Raw genomic sequence first — 24240 nt, forward strand, 5'->3', positions numbered from 1 at the left:
GATGGACACTTAGATTGCTTCCATATCTTGGCTATTGTAAGTAATGCTGCAATAAACATAGGGCTGCATATATCTTTTCGAATTAGTGTTTTTATTTATTTATTTATTTTTAAAGATTTTATTTATTTATTTGACAGAGAGAGACACAGCAAGAGAGGGAACACAAGCAGAGGGAGCGGGAGAGGGAGAAGCAGGCTTCCTGCCAAGCAGGGAGCCCGATGCAGGGCTTGATCCCAGGACCCTGGGATCATGACCCGAGCCGAAGGCAGACGCCTTCGACTGAGCCACCCAGGCGCCCCATTTAGTGTTTTTATTTTCTTTGGGTAAATACCCAGTGGTGGAATTACTGTATCATATAGTATTTCTAAAAGTTTTTGAAGAACCTCCATACTGTTTCCCACAGTGGTTGCCCCAACTGACATTCCCATGAACAGTGACAAGGGCTCCCTTTTCTCCACATCCTCACCAGTACTTGCTGTTTTTTGTCATTTTGAGAGTAGCCATTCTGACAATTTGTGAGGTGATTTCTCATCGTGGTTTTGATTTGCATTTCCCTGATGATTAGTGATGTCCAGCGTCTTTTCATGTGTCTCTTGGCCATCTGTATGTCGGCTTTGGAAAAATGTCTATTCAAACCCTCTACCCCTTTTTAATCAGATTTTTTGTTTAAAAATATAAAATCAAAACATTGAGGAAAATGGACACATAAATGGAGAAAGATAAAATAAATGGAGAGAGGTACCATGTTCATGCTGGGGAAGTCTCAATATTTTAGTTTACAGTCTTACAGAAAGTTTCCCATAAATTTGGCTTACCTTTTGCGTATAAACTTATTTTCTGGACAAGGTAACTTTTGTGGTTCAAGAGCCAACTAAATCATTAGTCCTAGCATAAGTTCTTTCCCATCTGAATGAATCATAACTCCGCAGATTACCTTCTCAGGAGAGAAATTTAACAAAGAGCATCACCTAGTGACATATCCTAATATCTGCATTTCTGTCTTTAGTGCTAAGAAAGGTTTTGTTTTGTTTTCTTAAGCAGACATAAATTTAATTGTTATATTTCATTTGTTTATTTTTTTTTAGGAATTATTATGTCTAATCTAAAAATTTCTTTTCATTGGAGCTCAACATGGATCTAAATCCTGCCGTGTCACTTACGAGCTGTATGTCTTGGTACAAATTAATCTTTGTGTGCCTTGGTTTCCATGAGGTTGTTAGAAAGATTAAATGCATTAATATGTGAAATGCTTAGAACCCGTAAGAACACTATACTATTACTATTTGATTATATATTAATTGGTAATGAATTAAAATTAATTAGTAATGAAGACAGCAATTTAGTTGTTTGCCTACATTCTGCAAGCTATATATATAAATATATATATATATATATATATAAATTCCATATATGTATTTAGGAAATGCAGAAGGTATATATATGGAATTCTGTTGCTTGCAGATCCATGCTATCTGGTGCCAGAGTCTTTTTTTTTTTTTTTAAGATTTTATTTATTTGATAGAGAGAGACAGCGAGAGAGGGAACACAAGCAGGGGGAGTGAGAGAGGGAGAAGTGGGCTTCCTGCTGAGCAGGGAGCCCGATGCGGGGCTCGATCCCAGGACTCCAGGAACATGACCTGAGCCGAAGGCAGACGCTTAACGACTGAGCCACCCAGGCACCCCCCAGAGTCTGTTTTTTAACTACTGTATTATAGTACCACTCTAGCACACATCAAAAGCAGTTCCAAAGGTAAATAGAGAAAACTATATTAGATGGAGTGTCCTCCATGGCATGAACTTATTTGGTGACTACAAAGGCTTGGAATAATAATGACAACAATATGATAATAGCATTCATTCAACAAATAATCACTGAGCACCTTACGTGTGCCAGGGCACTGTACAAGATACGTGGGGTACAACAACGAACAAAACAAAGATCCTTATCCTTTCAGAGATAACTTTTTAGTGGTTGGAGACAGACAGTAAGCATTGAACATAAGAAGTAAATTATATTAGAAGGTGAAAGTGCTATAGGAAAAAATAAGGAATGGTTGGGTGATTGGGAGTCTAAGGGCTTGGATAGCATAGGGATGAGGGTGTACAAATGGGTGGGAAGTGGGCTATGATTTTTTATTTATTTATTTATTTATTTATTTATTTATTTATTTATAAAGATTTTATTTATTTATTTGACAGAGAGAGTTAGTGAGAGCAGGAACACAAGCGGGCGAGTGGGAGAGGGAGAAGCAGGCTTCCCGCCGAGCAGGGAGCCCGATGCGGGGCTCTATCCCAGGACCCCGGGATCATGACCCGAGCCGAAGGCAGACGCCTAACGACTGAGCCACCCAGGCACCCCGGCTATGATTTTTTAAATGAGGTGCCCAGAGAGACATGTTGGGGAAGTATGTTCCAGGCAGAGGAACCATTGTAAGATTTTGCCACATGTGTTCAAGGAACAGCAAGGAAGGAAAGGAATCACTGGAGAGTCATAAGACATCAGAGAGGTAATGGATGGCCAGATCATGTGAAACCTGGTTTTAAGAGGTTTCTTCTTTATCTTTGGTTTTCAGCCATTTGACTGTGATATTCTTGTTTGTGACTTAAGGTTTTCTGAATTCTTCCAATCTGTTGGTCACTGTCCTTAAACAAGACTTGGAGAATTGCTGGCCGTTGTTTCTTCAACAGCTGTTTTTCTCTCTTTTCTCCTCTCCTTCTAGCACTTCACACATACTTTTAGATTTTTTTGACTGTGTCCCTTGTCTTTCTCATGCTCTGCTTTCTTTTTTTCCATTTGTTTTTTCCTTTATGTGCTTCAGTTTGTGTGTGTTTTTTGATTTTTAAAAAATTTTTAAATTTTATTTTAGTTTTTTTAGAGGCAGGGAGGAGCAGGGCTTAATCTCACAACCCTGAGATCATGACCTCAGCCAAAATCAAGAGTTGGATGCTTAACTGACAGCCACCCAGGTGCCCCTGTTTCACTTTTTTAAAAAATAAGCTCTATCCCACTGTGGGGCTTGAATTCACGACCCCAAGATCAAGAGTCACATACTCTACTGACTGAGCCAGTCAGGTGCCCCCAGTTTGTATGTTGTTTTCTGTTGGCCTTTCTTTGCGTTCAATAATTATGTCTTCAGGGCGCCTGGGTGGCTCAGTCGTTAAGCGTCTGCCTTCGGCTCAGGTCATGATCCCGGGGTCCTGGGATCGAGCCCCGCATCGGCTCCCTGCTCGGTGGGAAGCCTGCTTCTCCCTCTCCCACTCCCCCTGCTTGTGTTCCCTCTCTCGCTGTCTCTCTCTGTCAAATAAATAAATAAAAAGTCTTTAAAAAAAAAAAAATTACGTCTTCTAGATAAATAGGATTAAGGTGTTGAGTGTGCTTTTAAACCCAGCTAATAAATTGCTAATTTCAGATGCTGGATTTTGCAGTTCTCACATGTCCATTTGATTGTTTTTTTATTGATTATAACTGTTGAAATATTCCATGTAACCTATCTTGTGCATCTTTTTCTCTTTTTTCTTTGACATATTCATCACAGTTATTTTGAAGTCCTTTTTCACTTTTGTTTGCTTTTATTGATTATTTTATCTTAATTATTGGACACTTTCTCCTGTTTTGCACATCTAATAATTTTTATTACATGATAGAAATTGTGGATGATACATTATAGAGAGTTCCTCTAAAAAACAAATTACTGCAGATCAACTTGATCCTATCAGAACTTGGGTTTAGGCTTTGCTGGGGTGGTCTGTTGCAGTTTCACATTTATTTCTAGAGTTCCTTATTCCTGTGTTTTACTTCTCCAGTATTGTCTTTATTCCTGGGCATGTAATCCTGGGGTCTTCACATGGGTAAGGCCAGACTCCAGCACTGCGTGACCTCTGACATCTCTGGCTGGCTCTAAGCCTCTCAGCAGCTGTTCTCTGCTAGGACTCCTTGAGTTGTGCCCTGGGCTTGTGCGGCTTTGGAGAGTAAGGAATGACCAGAGAAGCAGAAAGAGAACTAAAAATGGGTATCTTGGAAGGCAAGGGGCATGTGGATTAAGTGCTGAATGTATCCTGATACTGTTCAAAACTATGCCCTCTCCATGATAAGCTCATCGAATGTTCATCATGACTCTGTAGTGATAACGATCATTATCCAGGTTAACAGATGAGAAATGAAGCTAAGTAATTTGGCATACAACAGAAAAATATTAGGTCTAGGTTTTGAACCTATACAATCATCTGATCCCAGAACCTGTTCTGCATATTAGGGTTAGTATGCATGAGAATAGCATGTGTGTTGCTGACAGGATAACTCCACTGTTTTCCATACTATTATCCTACCAGGACTCTGCTGACTCCTCTGTCATGCTTTCATCTTCCGTTATTTCACACAGTTCAGCGATTTTTTCTGAAGAACCGTTGGGTCTCAGGCATCATTGGAGAGTGCTCATTGCTGATGCCCTTGAATTCAAATCACTTTTTTATACTCCCTTCCATGACTGTTGATTTCCACATTTGAGTCATAATACCTGTAATCTTTCTAAGCAGGTGATGTGGCTTTTGTGAGGCCTACTTGCATAATGGAAAGAATATAGGTGTTTGCAAGCAGTTCTGAATATATCCAGTAGGTTGTATTGGGAAGGTACGTTGCAGTGATTATCTTTTAATACAGTAATAATTATTAAGAGACGAAAAAGAAAGTTGTTATATGTACTTGGTACGAATGTTTTTCTTTTATCACGTAAGATAAACAGCAGTGTTCTGAGTAACTGTTGTTCAGTTTTCAGGTGACTAAACTAAGCTCAGAGGTTAAGTAACTTGCCACAGTCAGAAAGATAATAAGTAATAAACCTGGGGCGCCTGGGTGGCTTAGTCAGTTAAGTGTCTGCCTTTGGCTCAGGTCATGATCCCAGGGTCCTGGGATCGAGCCCCACGTCGGGCTCTCTACTCAGCAGGGAGTCTGCTTCTCCCTCTCCCACTGCCGTTCCACCTGCTTGTGCACTCTCTCTCTCTGTCAAATAAATAAATTAATAAATAATCTTAAAAAAAGGTAGTAAACCTAAGATTCAAACCAAGTCTATATGGCTCCAAAGCCTATATTATTTCAATCACGTTTGTGCAAAATTACCCATATTCCATGTTCCTACACGTTTTTTTCCCCTTAAGTGAAGTTTGTAACAACATTAACTTGAACATACCTCCATCCCTTCCTATCTCCCTCTTTCTGGGTCTTTTCCTTCCCTTGTAACATTAGTTGTGTACTGAATGATTGCCCTGTTCTAAAGCTACATTTTTTTTTATTATAGAAAGTTTATAGATATCCTCCATATAACTTGTGGCATAGAATTTTGTCACTCATGATGTTTTGATTTGTGTGTAATATTGAATGTTGCAAGACCATTTCCCACAGTTTTTACTGGCAACCCTTATGGAGTCATGGGAGTACGCTGGGATTACATACTCAGCTGTATACTAATGAGTCCCGCAATTCCATCAATAATTATACAGATGGAAATAATTATGCATTCTCAAATCTCTTACATAAGACTTTTTAAGGAATTAAAGTACCAGATTTTCAAGAGATATTACTACATAAAATTACACATGAAGTTGCACCTTTTATTTCTATATAATCTTAAAAATGAAAAATTTTTATAATCTTAAAAATGGTTCTTTTCAAAGGAAAAATGTGCATTATCATAAAATGTACAGTTGGTACTTGTACTAATATGGAAGATTTAAGGGACACCTGGGTGGCTCAGTCAGTTAAGTGTCTGACTCTTGGTTTTTAGCTCAGGTCATGATCTCAGGGTTGTGACGTTGAGCCCTGTGTTAGGCTCTGTGCTCAGTAGGGAGCCTGCTTGAGATTCTCTCTCTTCCTCTCCCTCTACCCCTCCCCCCAACCTTGTGCGGGCACGCTCTCACTCTCTCTCTCTAAAAAAAAAAAGGAAGATTTAAAAATATATATTGGATATAAAAATACAAATAGTACCTAAGTGTTCAGAAATTGACTAAGTGATACAATATTTTATCAAAATTTGGCTTAGAATTTTCTGTAACCTCTAGAAATATTAATTTGAAGTATATAAATTAAATTTTTTATTAAATATTTAAATGTATATTATTAAATACTACTTAAAATTATATTTTTCATTTTTTTTAAATATTTTTTTTTTTTTTTTAGTTTTAAGTAATCTCTAAACCCAATGTGGGGCTTGAATTTACAACCCCGAGATCAAGAGTCACATGTTCTACCAACTAAGTCAGCCAGACACCCCAAGTTTTTTCATTGTTTTAAAGCAAATCAAATGTCTTTGAACTCGTGTTCGCTTTGGCAGCACGTATACAGAAATTGGAGCAATACAGAGATTAGCATGACCGCTGCACAAGGATGACATGCAAATTTGTGAAGCGTTCCATATTTAAAAAAAAAAAGTCTTTGAACTCAACATTAGCATTAAGTTGCGAGTAACATTTTAAAAGGTATACATTGTCCATTGATGAACTTCACAGATAATGATGAGCAAAAGAATCCAAACACAATGAGATTACATATTTTATGATTCTGTTTATATCTAAGTTCAGAAATGGTCAAAACTAATTTATTGTGATAGACATCAGGATAGTGGTTACTTTTGGGGGTGTGATACTGACAAGGAAGGGGCATGAGAGAACCTTCTGGAATGCAGGAATCACCTGATCTTGATCTAGGTGATGGTTACACTAGGGTATAGAGATATAAAATTCAGGGGCTCCTGGGTGGCTCAGTTAAGTGTCTGACTCTGGCCCAGGTCATGATCTCAGGGTCCGGGGTAGAGCCCCGCATCAGGCTCCCTGCTCAGTGGGGAGCCTGCTTGTCCCTCTCCCTCTGCCTCTCCTCCCGCTCGTGCTCTCTCTGTCTCTCAAATGAGTAAATAAAATCTTTAAAAAAAAAAAAGAAATATAAACTTCAATACTTAGGATTTGCTTAGTTTATTGTATGTAAATGTTACCTGAATTTGAAAATAATTATAACTCTAAATTAAAAGCACTTAACAGTATACTGTTGTCAAAACCATGCCTTGAAATAAAGCAACATAAATCTTTACTTCAGGAGAATAGGAGGTAGAGTGACTTGGAGGCAAAAAGGATGTTTAAATCCTAACCCTGCCTCTTACTCATTGTGTGACCCTGGACCAGTTTCTTTACTTTTGCGAAGTTACCTTGTGTGTATCTTACCTATTTGTAAAATGAGGATGGTGACTTCTATAGTATAAGATTTCTGGAAGTATTAAATATAGTATCTAGAAAGCTCCTGGCTGTAGTAGGTGCTCCATTCATGATGTTTATACATATTAAGTTATAAATTTTGGTTTTGAGATTTTCTTTCAAATTATCCTAAGAGGCTCTGTTGGGGTGAGAAGTAGGTAAACTGAAAATTCTTGGGTTAAGAAAAAGAAAAAAAAGGCAAATTCTATTAACATGGAATTCTATTAGATATAGATACAGATTTCTATTAAATATAGAATTCTATTAGATTCTATTCTATTAGAATAGATGTAGAATTCTATTAACATTGAAAGAGGAGAAGCAGACCCCTCCAACGAAAGCATTTGTACAAGAAATGTCAGAACTGCTATTGGCTCTTTTTAGTACTTGCTAGGGATAGACCCTTCAGTGACAACATAGACAAATGTGAGCGCAATAAACAACCTTCAGAAACAATATTTCTGACAATAACAACTTTACAAACTGCCTTTCATTCCTTTGTTAAAACTGAGTAATGGCACAATGCTAACTGTAATTAATACCACACACAGAGAAACTCAGAAACTTCAGTAAATCCAGTGATCAAAAAAATTTCTATTTTAAAATTACATAATGAATTAAGAAGAGAAAGTTAATTAGAAAAGCATATTCCATGACACTGAACTTTTATTTAAATTATAAATTTGCATGTTTACATTACAAATACAAGTTTTTGTGTAATTGACTATGACCTTATTTATTCCACTTTTTATTTTTATTTTAATCTAGTCACAAATTTATTTGTGGAACATATTTTCTTTAATCTGTAGAAGAGTTTTTTCCTTGAAAAATCATGGTAACATGGGGAACAATGACCTAAATGACCAATATAGGAAATGAATTGGCCCTGAGGAAATTGCCAGGACCAGGTGAGGTTAGGAAAGATGGTCTCCTAAAGGATGAGAGTGACGTCCCTTAGCAGAGGATATTACAGCATGTCCGCAAAGTCAGGAAACACAAGATAAACTGGCCTTTACACGTGTTATTTACACTTTCACATAGTATACTCCGTCTGTGTTCTGGTGAAGCACTCTAAAGCAAGAGGTCCAATTGTTATTCTGGAAAAAAAAATATAATTAACACACCACAGAGTGTCCAGAACATCTGGTAACACAGGAAGAATAGTGTATTTATTATGCGTCACCCAAAAGCATACTGAACATACTATTTGGAAACACAACTGTACAGTTATACACTGTTTAAAAAGAAGTTTCTCCTATGTCTCTACCTTTGCAACACTTGGGGCTGCCAGCTGAACAAGGCAGGTGCGCTGCTGGTGGACGGTGACAACAAGACTTACTGAGACAAGTGTTTCTTATAAATAACTTGGAAACGCTTCTGGAACCCATTTCTTGGCAATAAAAACTGTATGTTTCAGATCCTCTTAAGTGATTTGATTTATACATGGGAAGTCCTCAATCGGCAGTTCCAGAAATACTTAATACTGCCCTGCCCCTGTTGGTAAAGTTCCGAGGATGTCCTACAGAAACTGAAAATCCCAGAGGAAAGAAGCTCCGTGGGGGGCGGGGGGTGGCGTGTGTGTGCTGTCTCTGCATGGTCACGATCATTTAATACAGGGGTTTGCGCTGTGGAACTGTTGGAACACATTGGTTACAACTGAAATGGCCCCCGGGAGATAGACTGGAGACAAAACAGGAATCCACAAAACAGCTCCCTTATTGGTTTGGACAGGCATCCAACCAGTCAACTTTTCTGTATTTTTCCAGTCATACGACCTTCCTCTTTTCCTGTGAGCCACTTGTCATGTGCATTTTGCCCACACATGGGACAAGCCTGTGGTCCAAAAGTCCATCGTAAACCGACTACAGAGGACTACACACACCATGGAATTGAACTTGAAGTAGTATTTTTGCTCTTTCTGTTCAATGCTGCATTGGGTGGCAAAAAGATTTTGAGGGAGTTTCAACTCTGGGGCCGCTGACCCCACCATTATGCATGAAGCTCATGAATCCACAGGTACACTTAGCACTGTCAGTAGACTGAATAATAACATGTTTTCCATATCTATCTACTATTTTTATATGTAGTGAATGTGATTAGTTAATGCAAATTCATAGTATTCTTCAAAGTATGTATTTCCTTGATTTATACCAAAGGTTCAATTAGAATATATAAAGCTGTCACTGTTTTTGGCTGTTAAAAAGGAATTCTTGGCCTGGGAATGGTTGGGAACCACTGATAAAACGATCAGCCTCATTGTGCTGTAAATTCTGTAAAATTCTATGAAAGTTTTTTCTACAACGTAGTGATAATTTTGTCTCTGTACTTTTTAAATGCTTTTTTGAGGTATAATTTACATACCATAAAATTCACCCATTTTAATGTAAGATTTATGATTTGGTAAATTTACAGCGTTGTGCAATTATCACCACAATCCAGTTTTAGTACATTGCCATCACCTCGAAAAGATCTGTCATGGCCAGTTTTAGTCATTCCCCAATCCCGCCCCCAGCCTCAGGCAACTAATCTTTCTGTGTCTATGAAATTGCCTGTTATGAACCTTCCACAGAAGTGAAATCATAAAATAGGTAGTCGTTAAGTCTGGCTTCTTTCATTTAGCATAACATTTTTGACATATATCCATGTTGTAACATGTATCAGGAGTTCATCATTCTCTCTCTCTCTCTTTTTTTTTTTTTGCTGAATAGCACCCCATTGTATGGACGTAAGAATTTTGTTTACTCATTCAATTCTACTTTATAGCTATTATGAATAATTGTGTTGTGAACAGTTGTGTGTATTCACGTGAACAAATGTTTTCATTTTTCTTGGGTATACACATACCTAGGAAAGAGCTTTCTGGATCATACGATAAATTTATATTTAGTTTTTGAGAAACTGCCTGGGTTACATTAGAATCACCTGTGATGTGTATTTAAAATACTGATCTTCTAGCCCCTTAGACAAAGCTCTCCTGCCATGTTGAGATAGTTCATGGAGCCAGGAAGGTGGCCCAACATGGCTCAGCAGGCCAACGTCCAAGCTTTGGGTGCATTGTGTCATTGCAGTGTGTTTAGCACATCTGGGAGGATGGGCTCACCCCTCTCGACAGCCTGGTACTACAGATCCTTAGGCACAGAGCTGTCTGAACCTCAGGTGTGGCAGGGACGAGCCAGCCATACTTGGAAACATTCTTTAGTAAGGGGCAAATATGGGTGAGATTTAGGAGCCATAGGGAAATACAGCAAGACGGATTAATCTTGTGCTCTGAGAGAGGTGTGGGAGAGACAAACTACTGGCCAAGAGGTCTCCTGACTCCTGACTAGGTGACTTGTGACCACATGGCCCATCTGGGTTGAAGCAGCTCAGCCTTTAGAGGGCGGTTGAAGGAGGGGAGGAGTGAGAGGACAAATGCATTGTTTCCCGAGCAGAGGTCAGAATTCAAGCTGACTCTGTTTCCCGTCCCTGCTGGCTTCTTAAGTCCTGGTTCTGTAATATGTGATCTGCTCACTTCCTCGGAATGCCTAAGTTCTTGCAAATAGGTTTGTGGGAAAGAGTTACTCTCACCCACCCCTTAAACATCTTGTTTTGTTTTCTGTGGGAGGGAAGTAGCCTGTCTTTTCACGTAACTTCAGATGATGTAACGTTCAGAGATACCCAATTATACCGCTATCAGATGAGAGGAAAAGTGACTGTGAGACTCCATTCTGATTATAGCTTTGTCCCTAACTGGCTCTACAACTCCAGCAAATTACTTCACATGCCCAGCCTGATGTTTCTTCTTGTGTGAAATGATGGTGTCAGTCTGCATTATTGGTTCTCATTATGTGGTCCCAGGACCGGTGGCATCAGCATCACCTGGGAACTTGTTAGAGATGCAAATTTTGGGGCACCACCCAGATACACTAAAATACACTCGGGGTGGGGTCCAGCAATCTGTGTTTGAACAAGCCCTCCAGGGGATTATGATGTTCAGCAAAAACTGTTCTAGATTGGTAGTTCTCAGCCCTGGCTGCACATTAAAATCGCCAAGACAGCTTTTATAACTTACCAGTCCTGGGCTCTCACCTTCAAAGATTCTGATTTAAATGATTTCTAGTGGGGCCCGGACGTTGTTATGTGGTTTTAATGGACATCTAGATGCTATTGGAGGTCTATTATAACTAAAAGTCACTTTGTAAATCTAAACGCGCACATCCAGACCTATAGCCTTCTTAGGCCACTAGGTGTTGCTATCATAGAGAAAGAAAGGCATTTTCAAAACTGCCACTGGATATGCATAGAGGAGGAAAGTGTATCTCTTAATTTCTGGTAAGAGGTTATTCTGTGATTTATATCTAAGTACAATTTGTTAAATATTTATTTGCAGTTTGTTCAGTCTTATTCAAAGGAATGAAATGCCCATCAGTGATAGAATGAATAAATACATTGTGGTGTATACATACAATAGAATATTCCTCAGCGGTGAAAGTAAATAATCTAGTGATACACACAGCGATACTGCTGAATCTCACAGTGGTGAGCAAAAAATAAACTGGACACAAAATAGAAATACTGTATGATTCCATTTAAATGAAAAAAAAAAAAAAAGCAGGCAAAATTAATGTGTGTTGATAGAGGTCAGAATAGTGGATACCCTTGGAGGTAGGACTAAAAGTGAGCAGCAGGGAACCTTTTAGAGTGCTGGAAATGTTCTACTTTTTGATCTGGTGAGAGTTATGTGCATATATGCACATATGTGTATATTGAGCTATACTCTTAAGATTGCACTTTATGTATGTTATTCCTCAGTAATAAAGACTTACAAAAATTGAAATGTAATCTTCAAGGGGAAAAATTGTCATACTAGCCCAGTATCACTCAGTAATCTATTACTTTATTTTGCCACCTGTGGTCATGAGAGGTGAACATAGCACTTTGATTTCATGTTGATACTAAGTTAACATGTGTGTATCAATATATATGGCCCCAGGGTGAGAAGGTGATGACGTGCTCTCTATATTTAAACCCTTCTTTGTTTTGACTCTTTGTATGTGTCCAGGCACACGTTCTGCAGCAGTACACTTGGGTGATTGGTTTTCTTACGGCAACCCTCTGCTCTCTCTTCCTTACTCTTCAAATTCTGTAATACAATGTAATAAAATTGCTACTTCTTTATTATCTGCAGAAAAAGCCCTCTACACCTCTCCTGTCACTGATAGGAGGTCAGATCCTTCCTAACAAATCAAAGTGAGGTAAAAAGAATCAGTCTGTAGCAGAGAAAAACAAATCCTCGCAAACTGTACTAAGCCATTGACGGTCAAAACAAGGCATACAGGGAGGGCATTCAGGAAAGAAAAATGTGTTGGGGAAATGAAAATCAGAGTCACTTAGCAGAATGCAGAAAAACCCATTGGAAAGGAAGCCTTAGCATAATAGATGGGAAATTACCATCCGTTACTCAGCTATTACTTTAAAGCCACAAGCTGGGTGATCTGATTTCATCTAATCAAAAGCAGGGGCTGGGCTGCCTGACGCCTACCTACGAAATCATTGAAGGAGAGCTGAAATCTTTGTTCAGCTGGGAGTATATTAAATGCTGTCAGAGTTGCACCTGATCCAGTCATTTTGTGATGCTGTGCTCTGTTCCCCTGTGTACCAATCACTCTGGAATTGGGTACGATACATAAGGGCATATTTTTCCTTAACATAGTTGTTTTTTTAATCATGCTTTGTAACTTGGTTTATGGACGTGTTATGGCATGTCTATGAACACTGAGGTACTTTCATTCATTCAGTCATGCCAAACTGTCCCAGGTGCTATGGGAGGATCCATGGAAGGATAAGGCAGTCTCTGCCCCAAGAGGTTTACAATCTACGTGGAGGGACCAAACATAAACACACACAAGTTAATTTTTTAAAACCATAGTACATCTTCCATTTGTCCCTCTAGATTCACTCTCCATCCTACTGCACCCTGTTTTGTGACCCGGGAGGCTGACTGTAGGGGTTACATCCATGGGTGTCCTTGCCTTTTGCTTCCAATTGGAGTCATGTAATGGGAATCCCTGAAAGAGGAGTCCAGATTATTCCCCCGGCTTCCTTCCTGTGGGGTCACCATGGGCAGGCTGAGGATACGTAGAGATAGTCCGATGATTCTGTACATACAGACCTTTCTTCTAGTTCCAGAAGGACATCCTTAATGCTCCTTCAAGTCTAGAGGTGGTAATGATGTCATGCTCTTTCTAGCCTTAGGGTACTGTACCATGCTTTGTGGATTCCCTATACCCTACTCAGTTCCTTGTAAATAGTCTCTTCTTATTTAATTTACTTATTTTAAGATTTTATTTATTTATTTGAGACAGAGAGGAGAGAGAGCAATGGAGAGGTGAGGCAGAGGGAGAGGGAGAAGCAGGCTCCCTGCTGAGCAGGGAGCCTGATGTGGGGTTTGACCCCAGAGATCTGGGATCATGACCTGAGTCAAAGGCAGACACCCAACCAACGGAGCCACCCAAGTGCCCCCTGAATAGTCTCTTTTTAAAACACTCCTTAAACTAGTCAATTTTATTTCTTTCTTTCTTTCTTTCTTTATTTATTTTTAAGTAAATTCAACACCCAGTGTGGGGCTCAAACTCACGACCCCGAGATCAACAGTCACATGTTCAATGGACTGAGCCAGCCAGGCACCCCTAAACTATCCAATATTAGCATGTCATCTTTTTCTTTCTGGGATCTTGACTGACATAAAAATTGCTATCACAAGTGGCCCCAGAAAATAGACATTTAGAATGGGATTCTGAGGTTGGGTTGCCCATCTATTTGAAAAGCATAGACTTATTTGCCAGTGGAAAATGGGACACATAATCCCTGGTATATAGCAGCATTATGATTATTCAGATTATCCCCATGTGGGCAGGAGGAGGACAGATCAAGTAGTTGCGGCATTTAGTCATTATGGTGGTAATAATGATTATATAGATCATGGAGCCACCCGGCTTCCTTTGACGGTCCCAGAGTGTGTACAAAGGATAAAGGAGAAATGAAACTGTGAGTTTCCAACTTAAGTGGGTAATCAGAAAGCCTGGGTGGAAGCTTTTGAAGGAAAAGAGCACATCTCCTATAGTCACAGAGCAGATGACACTGTGGGTACCATTATAGAAAAAGTCAAGTGAAAACTCTCCCTTCAAGATAGTAAGCCAAAAGCAATTCCCTGTCCCGGGAGGAATTCTAGAGGTTGGTGCCACCATCAAACGCTTGAAAGCTGCAGTGATACGATTCTGTCACATCCCCATTCCAGTTGCTTCTTTGGCTAGTACAAAAGTCAGATGGGTTACGGAGATGATTATATATTATGGCAAAATTAAACAGATGGTAATGCCAATCATAACCATGGCCTCGCTGCGGTATCGTTACTAAAACAAATCAGTATAGCCTTATGTATCCATTTATAGCTATTGACCTGGCAAATGCTTTTTTTCCATCCTCATCATTAATAACAATGTGAAGCATTTTGAAGCTGTTTGCCTTTGCCAGGCAGGGCAACAATATACCTTTACTGATTTGCCTCTAGGCCTTGTGAACTCTCCTGCAGTCTGTTGTAATAGAGCCCAAAGGGACTTCGATCATCTTGATAGTCTACATAGCCTCAGTCTGATCCACTGGAATGATGACATGATGCGAATTGGAACTGGGGAACAGGAAGTAGCAAGTACCCTACATGCTTTAGTAAGTCACATTTATGCCAGAAGGTAGGCGAGAAAGTCTATGAGAGTTCAGGGCCATGCCGCATGTGTGATGTTTTGATGAGTGCAATAGTCTGAGGCATGGCTCTTTTTTTATTTTTATTTTTAATTTTTTTAAAGATTTTATTTATTCATTTGAGACACAGAGATACAGAGAGAGAGAGAGCATGAGCAGTGGGAGAGGCAGAGGGAGAGGGAGAGGAAGAAGCAGACTCCCCGCTGAGTCAGGAGCCCGACGTGGGGCTCGATCCCAGGACCCTGGGATCATGACCTGAGCCGAAGGCAGACGGTTAACCGTCTGAGCCACCCAGGCACCCCTGAGGCATGGCTCTTTAAAGCGAGACACAAGTTGCTTCATTGCCTTCACCACTACAGAAGCACAATGTACGTTGGTTCTCTGGATTTTGGAAGCAACGTATGCCACACTTGAGCATGATGTTCCAACCTGTTTACCTAGTACACTGTGAAGCTGATAGTTTTGAGTAGGATCCAGAGCAAGAAATCATTCTGAAGCAGGTGCGGGCTGTGGTGCAAGTTGCCTGCCACTTGAGCCTTATGGCCCAGCAGACCCAATGATACCCAACATATCTGTGACCAATAGAATATATTCTAGAACCTCTAGCAATCCCCAGTAGGAAACTCACGACCTGCTGGCAATTATTACCAAACGTTGAGAGCAGCTCTGGCTTGCTCCTGTGGCGTGGTAGAGCCTGAAAGCCTTACCATGGACCGTCATCTATGTGTGTGACCCAACTACCCAACATGGATGGGAGCCTCCACTAACCATAAAACAATGTGTGTGTAGCAGCCTTCCATTATAAATGGAAATAAGATCTATGCAGTCAGTCCCATGCAGATCCAAGGGTCAAGAGAACTGCCAAGCGGGTGACTCAAGCCTCCCCCATTGCCTGGTCCTCTGTTTCACTGCCCTTCCTCACTGCATATACATGGCTTCAGGGGAAGATTTCGATGACCACTTGATGAAGGAGTATGGGCCTGGTATACTGTGGGATCTTCTAATATGCTAGCATCTGTAGCCTCGGGCATACAGCTTCATTTGAGGGTGGCCCTAAAAGGTCGTGGAGAAGGGAAATCCTCCCAGTGGCAGAACTTTGAATGGTACATCTGGTTGTCACTTTGTGTGAAAGAAGAGACTGTTCGGATCTCAGGTGATTCATAAACAGTAGTAAACAGACTGTCCAGCTTATTAGGGACTTGGGGAAAACAATATAGGAAAACTGGTATCATGAAGGCAATGAAGGAGAAGTATGTTAAGGGATGTTTCAGAGCAGACACAGAGTGTATATTACAGTAGAGGATGCTCTTAATAGGTGAGTTGACAAGATAACCTGTCCTGTGGATACCAGTTGATTGCTTTCTTCAGTTACTCTGATGCTTTCTCAGTGAGCCTACCTACATACAGAGGGGCCAGAGTGGCAGGGACAGAACTAGGTGTAAACTGAACAGGATGGACTTGCCCTTATTTGGCCGCCATTGCTGCTAAGAGCCCCACCTGCCCACAGCAAAAGCCAACACTGAGCTTCTGATATGGACATTTGTATAAAACAAGGAAAAAAATAATTAAAACAACATGAGCACAGGGTGATATATGGAAGTATTGAATTACTATATTGTACACCTGAAGCTAGTATAATACTGTATGTTAACTAACTGGAATTAAAATAAAAACTTCAAAAAAATTTAAAAAGTAAACATGAGGAACTAAAAAAAAAAAACCACCACAATAGTAAGTAAGTAATTGAATGGCTTAGCCTTCTCTCATTTTCTCTTTCACTTCTATTGTTCAGACCAGGGCTTAGAGGGAATCACAGCTTAGAGGGTTCAGTACTTAGCTTCAGAAGTCCAAAAGGTGACACTCAGGACTTAGGAGTCTCAGGCTTAGGATTTCTATTAAAAAAAAAAAAAATCAGGGCATAGAGCTAATATGAGCACTAATTCAGCTATGTCTATTCACTTGCCTTTGTGTTCTAAATGTCTGACCCATAAACTTTTTAAATAATATATTTATTAAACATCCACTAGAATGACTAAAATTAAAAAGACTAACTGTACCCAGTGTTGGCAACAATGAGGAGCTACTAGGATGCTCATGCATGTTGGTGGGAATGTAAACGGGACAACCACTTTGGAAAAACTTTGGCAATTTCTTGGAAAGGTGAACGTATACTCTATGGCTCAGTCTTTTCATTCCTAGTCTTTACCCAAGAGAAATGAAAGTATATGTCCACACAAAGTTGTTCATGGTGACTTTATTTAGAGAGCCTAACACTGGGAAAAAACCAAAATGTCCATCAACAGGTGTAAAGATAAACTGTAGTATTCCCATGCAATTGAATACTACTCAGCATTAAAAAGGAATGAACTATTGATTCACGTGATGATATAGATGAATCTCAAAATGAAAGGAGTGACATAAAAAAGTACATGCTGTATGATTTCATTTATATACAGTTTTTAGAAAATGCAAACTAATCTACAGTGACAGAAAGCAGATTAGTGATTGCCTGGAACAGGAGGGGACCTGGGAAGTTTGGGAGGATGGATCACAAAGCAGCACAAGGAAAGTTTTGGTGGTGATGGGTATGCCTATTATCTTGATCATGGTGATTGTTTCATGGGTTTGTATATAAGTCTAACTCACCAAATTGTACATTTTAAATATATGCAATTTGTAGTATGCCTATTACAGCTCAGTGAAGTTTATTTGTATTTATATATTTCTGCTTATAACCCAATCTAAGAAGAAAGATTGTCTGGGTTCGACTAAGCATCTAGTAGAGGACTTTCTTTTTTTTTTTTTCAAGATTTTTTATTTATTTGCTAGAGAGAGAGAACGAGCGCAGATGAGAGAGAGAGTGAGAGTACAAGCAGGGGGAGTGGCAGGCAGAGGGAGAAGCAGGCTCCCTGCTGAGCAAGGAGCCCGATGCGAGACTCGATGCCAGGACCCTGGGATCATGACCTGAGCTGAAGGCAGACGCTTAATCAACTGAGCCACGCAGGCGTCCCTAGTAGAGGACTTTCAACAGAGAAACAGATCCCTGAAAGCTTGCACAGTTAGGAAGAAGTGAGAAGGGAAAGGAAGGAAGGGTGCTGTGTGCCAAGTACCTTTCTAGGGTTTTCTGTTTTTTGTTTTGTACTTCCTCCCATGTAAGCCTCATGTCAGTCCTAAAAGAGAGGTGATACTATCCTTTTTAATTTTTTAATTTTTAAAGATTTTATTCATTTATTTGAGAGAGACAGAGCAACAGAGAGCATGAGCGGGGAGGAGAGGGAGAAGCAGGCTCCCTGCTGAGCAGGGGAGGGGAGCCAGCCAGGCGCCCCTAGAAGAAAGGAAACGAGCTCAGAGAGGAAAAGTAACCTAAGGCCATCTAAATCTACTTCGTGTTCTTCTGCCTATACCATGCTGTCTCCCTCAACCCAGAGTTAAATGGGCCTCCTATGACAGATATAAATCAAAGTAAAGATTTGGGGAAGGAGATTGCAAAAGGAGAGAAGCAACTCCAACAATGGTGAAAGGAACAACTATGCTCAAGAACTAGTGGGCAAGCCAGCTTGACCAAGGAAAGGCATTCGTGTGGGAAAGCAGAGTCAAAAAGACTCTGACTGGTGAACAGTCAGATTTTTGAAGGCCCTGAACTCCAGAACAGAAAGTTAGGGCTTCATCCCATAGACTGTGGATCTTAGCGAATAGCAGGACTGACTTAGCCATTAGGCAGTAGGCACAGTGCCTAGGACCCATGATACATTCAGGAGTCCACAAAAATGTTTTAGTTTTAATTTATCTCAAAATGAAAAAGAAAGAATATATAAAGTGAATCCAGGTTGGACTATATACATCATCTTTGTAATCATGCAGTTGTAAAGTATATGTATATATTTAATATGGTTATATATATTTTTTCTGATGGAGAAAGAGACCCATGAAGGCAAAGTGCCTAGGGCCCACGATGTCACATGTGGTCCTGGATATGAGTAGGAGGATTCAGGAATGACTTCAAAGTTTGGAAACTGAAAAGTTTACACCAAAAGGATAACCTTGTCATTGACTGAGATGGTGAAATCAGGAAGAGCAGTTGAGGGGAAATACTGATGTTCTGCTGAGTTAGAGACTGATGCAGAAATTCTGGAATGTACTGATAAGGATTTTGATCAGGGTGGTGGCTTCTTCGGGAAGAGGAGGGTTCCTTTGAGTTGAGGTCTAACTGGGATTGAGAAGAGAGTTGAATATGAGAAACCACCTCAGGAATTTCCCATCCCGCCAACTGCTGGATGTTCCCAGGCTTCCTCTCATTGCCGTGACAGGAAGAAAGAGGTTGAGAGGTGGCTCTCACTGAAGCCAATACTGCCTCATGGCCTCCCAAGGTCATTAACTCGAGCCTCTCTTGTGTCCCTCACCCCCCCTTGTTCTCTGTGGCCCTACACACTTTATGTACATTACAGTTTCATTTATAGAGTATTTTAATTTAACTGTAATGTAAAGAACACAGAATCATAATAATATTAGCAATCACAATTTTTATTTGTAAGACCTTTCAGGTGCAAAAGTAGTTCTAGTAAGTGTTTTATAGGATATAGCCCTCAAGAGATAGGAGAGGCAGATGATTTGATTTCCCAATCCACAGATGAAAGAGCTTATCAGAGCTTTGTCAGATCATATCCCGGGGTGCCTGGGTGGCTCAGTTGGTTGAGCGACCAACTCTTGATTTGAGCTTGGGTCGTGATCTAGGGGTCATGAGATGGAGCCCTGTGTCGGGCTCCATGCTCAGTGCCGAGTCTGCTTGAGTTTCTCTCCCTCTCCCTCTGCTCCTCCCCTTGCTCTGTCTCTTGAATGAATGAATAAATAAAAAAGAAATAAAATCTTAAAGATTACATCCCTTGACTCCCAATTCTCTTTCAACCCCTCCACTAGCTGTCAGCTTAGATTTAGTTTAAAGGAAGTCAGAGTCTTCATCACTTTGCAGGTTACAATTCAATTTTATAATACCAAAAACTTTTTTTTTTTTAATTTATTTAAATAATCTCTACAGCCAATGTGGAGCTTAACATCATGACCCCAAGATCAAGAGTTGCATCCTCTTCTGACTGAGCCAGCCAGCCTCCTCCCAAAACTTCTTCATGGACAACCTTGCCCATTTGTCTTGGAGTTGCCTTCTACCCTTGATAAAAGCCCTTGTTCTAGAGTGTGCTCAGAAGCCACTGTATCTCTTGCTTCTCCCCCTTCTTTATTCTTTCTGTTCTATCTATCCTGATCTCTTTGGCTTTGCTCTGTTTCCACTCTTCCTTTCTTCCTCTATTCACTGCCTCTCACTCCCCTCCTCCTTTCCCCCTTCCTTCCTCCCTTTTGTGTTCACACATGACATTATTTTGTCAATATTTGTCTTAGCTTCATCATCATTCTATCTCCTGCATCTGCATTTAAACAGCTACAATGTCATCAAATAGCCCTCCTATACTTCCTTCATGCTTACAGAATAAACTTGCATTTCCAGTGTAAATCCATAAACCTTTTACATGTATATGTTCAAACAATCCAGTTAGAAAATGGGCAAAGGTGGGGACGCCTGGCTGGCTCAGCCGAAGGAGCATGTGACTCTTGATCTCAGGGTTGTAAATTCAAGCCCCACATTGGGTGGAGAGATTATTTAAAAATAAAATCTTTTAAAAAATGAGCAAAGGACATGAAGAGACATGTCACTGAAGAGGGTATTTGGATGGCAAATAAACACAGGAAAAGATGTTCAACATCATTAGCCATTAGGGAAATGCAAATGAAAACCCTAGTAGGATATCACTGTGCATCTGTTATAACTGTTAAAATAAAAGGTAGTGAGAGTACTAAATGCTGGCAATGGTTAGAAGAAACTGGATCTCTCACACATTGCTGGTGGGAAGGTAAAATGATACCCACTCTGGAAAATAGTTTCTTAGAGTACTGAACACACACTTAGTGTATGAGTTATAATCATACACCTGGGCATTTATCCCAGAGAAATGAAAATTCATGTCCACACAAAACTCTGTACACAAATGTTCATAGAAGTTTTATTTTTTATAGCCTCAAACTGCAAACAATCAAAATGTCCCTTGATAAGGGAATGATTAAATAAACTTGGTACATTGATACCAGGAAATACTACTCCACAATAAAAAAGGAACTTACTGTTGGTACAACAACTTAATGGATCTCAAAGGCATTGTGCTAAATGAAAAAAAGTGAATCTTAAAAAGGTCACATGTTATACAATTCCACTGATACGACGTTCTCAAAATGACAAAATTATAGAGATGGGAAACAGATTAGTGACTGCCAGGGGTTAGGGATGTTGTGGGGAGAAATGGTGGGTGTAATGGTGAAGGAGTAGCATAAGGGAGAGCCTTGTGATGATGGGATAGTTTTGTATCCTGATTACAGTAGGGTTACATGAATCCACACGTGATAAAATGGCATAAAACTATGCCATTGTATAGTATAGGGGCCCCTGGGTTGCTCAGTCAGTTGAACCACCAACTTGATTTTGGCTCAGGTCATGGATCTCCGGGGCATGGGATCAAGCCCTGCTTTGGGCTCTGCGCTCAGCATGGAGTCTGCTTAAAAGACTCTCTCCCTCTGTCCCTCTGCCCTCCCACTCGCACTCGCGCACTCTCTCTCAAATAAATAATTAATTTTTTTTTTTTTAAAAGAACTATGCCATTATATAGTACCAATGTCAGTTTCCTGACTTTGTTATTGTCCTATATTATACTATAGTTACATAAGATGTAATTATTGGGGAAGACTGGGTGAAGGCCACAGGGGACCTTGACTCCATTATTTCTACTATTTTTGTAAGTTTCTGTGAATCTATAATTATTTTAAAATAAAAGTTTAAAAAAGCATATGTTAAAAATTTTAAATATGCCATAGATTCATATGCTTCAGAAACCAAAAAGTAATAAAGCAGTGTACAATGAAAAAAAATCTCCATTTTTGTCCCTAAAATCCATCAGTTCAATATCTGTGTCAGTCTTGGATCCAGCATGAAATAGATGGCAAGCTCAAGTTGGGTAGCCGAGAAAATGCTGATGGAGGGACTATTTACAGAGTTTTGGGCATGGTTAAGGAAAACCAACCAAGGATGATCAAGCATGCCAGGGCTAGCAGAAGCAGGGTTGTGGGGGAAACATGTGATTGCTAGGGCTCAAGGTACAAAGTAGGGAACAGTTACTGGAACTAGAGGGGGTTTTAGGAAAGTGTTGCCCACTAGTAGCTGTCACTGGAAAATAAATACCACCCATCACACTCTTCTGTCCTCTGTTCTCCTGGTCTACCTCCCTTTTGCCAAATCCAGCCCAAAGTGAGAGGGCATCCCTAAAGCATAATATTCAGCCTGCTGGGCAAGAGTGAGGGGGGGGAAGGTTGAAGATTAGAGGTGGAGGAACAAAATCAAGAATATCCAGCACAGTATTCTTCTAGAACTTTTTTATTTGCCCTCAAAAGTAGTAGATTCTTATTCTCTTCCCTTTTATATTCAGGAGGTATCATATTATATTGTCATTATATATAACATATATATAATTATATAATACTATTATATTATACACATTGTTCTGCAACATGCTTTCTCCCCCACTCACTATATCTTAGAGATATTTTCAAATTGCTTCAAGAATAATTCCCCATTGATCTTTGCAACTGTATAGTATTCTACTATATGCAGTGGTATTATCATAATAGTCCCCTGTGATTGATGTTTGGGTCCAATCTTTTGCTGTCACAATAATACAATGAATAACTCTGTATACTATGTCATTTTAAAGGTATGTACTAATAGGTGCAGGATAAATGCCCAAAAATGGAATTGCTGGATGAAAGGAATTGGCATTAGTAGTCTTGATAGTGACAAGCAGCTCTCCCCTGGGGTTATGTCCATTTAAACTCTTACCAGCAATCTAAGTAAAGTGTCCGTCTTCCCATAGCCTTCCCATAGCTGTTACTTTTTGCATTTTTGCCAATTTAATAGAGGAAAAAATAGTATCTCAGGATAGTTTTAATTTGCAATTCTTTCAGTATGAGTGAGGTTACACAACTCTTCATTAATTTATAGTCATTTGTACTTCCTTTTCTGTGAATAGTTTGTTTGTATTCTTTGCCTTTTTTTAAAACCTGTGTGTTAGTGGTTTTTTTTTTTTTTTTTTAATTTCTAGGAGCTCTTTAAATATTAGGGAGATTATCTCTTGTTTCTGTGATATTAATTGTAAAGATATTTTTCAGGGCGTAATTTATCATTTATTTATTTCTAATATGGTTGATGGTGTCATTTATTTTTGACTTTACTTATATTCTCTCCCCACCCCCCCCCACACACATGCAGAAGCTTTTCTTTGCTTTTTTAATGTAGTAAAGTTTACCAATTAGCCAATTTTTTTTAATGACTACTAAACATAGCTAGTAAGGTTTTCATTGCTTCAAAGTTATAAAAAAGTTCTCATGTGTTTTATTTTTAGAACTTCATATTTTACATTTAAATCTTTGATCCGCTTGGAATTTTCTTAGAGTAAGGTGTAAGATATGGTTCCAACTTAATTTCCAGATTTCAATCTTTCCTGCCTCCACCACACTTGGGGGCCTTTGAACTCCTCTCTTAACCATCATTGGGGTCTGGTTTCAGCTTTAGCCAGAAGTATTTCTCAGGTGGTCAAGTTCAGTCCTCTTAGATTAAGGCTGGCTCTTTTTTGTTTTGTTTTGTTTTTGTTCTTGTTTTTTAAAAGATTTTATTTTTATTTATTTATTTATTTTTTATTTTATTTATTTATTTTTTAAAGATTTATTTATTTATTTATTTGACACAGAGAGAGAGACAGCTAGAGAGGGAACACAAGGAGGGGGAGCAGGAGAGGGAGAAGCAGGCTCCTGGCTAAGCAGGGAGCCCGATGTGGGGCTCGATCCCAGGACCCCGAGATCATGACCTGAGCCGAAGGCAGACGCTTAACGACTGAGCCACCCAGGCGCCCCTAAAAGATTTTATTTTTAAAGAAGATTTTATTTTATTTTATTTTTATTTTTTATTTTTTTATTTATTTTTTATTTTTTTAAAGATTTTATTTATTTATTTGACAGAGGGAACGCAAGCAGGGGGAGGAGAGGGAGAAGCAGGCTTCCCACCGAGCAGGGAGCCCAATGCGGGGCTCGATCCCAGGACCCTGGGATCATGACCTGAGCCAAAGGCAGATGCCCAATGACTGAGCCACCCAGGCGCCCCTTTATTTTATTTTTAAAGATTTTATT

The 24240-nt window shown here is 39.6% G+C and overlaps 1 non-coding gene across 1 annotated transcript; it reads left to right on the plus strand.

The window, feature by feature from the left end:
- Window positions 1-6307: 6307 nt before the first annotated feature.
- Window positions 6308-6411, plus strand: LOC116646774. Its single transcript, XR_004302215.1, has one exon. It is a non-coding gene; the product is annotated as a U6 spliceosomal RNA (small nuclear RNA).
- The last annotated feature ends 17829 nt before the right edge of the window (window positions 6412-24240 follow it).

The sequence above is a fragment of the Phoca vitulina genome, unplaced genomic scaffold (assembly GCF_004348235.1).
Source record: "Phoca vitulina isolate PV1807 unplaced genomic scaffold, GSC_HSeal_1.0 scaffold37, whole genome shotgun sequence".
NCBI lineage: Eukaryota > Metazoa > Chordata > Mammalia > Carnivora > Phocidae > Phoca > Phoca vitulina.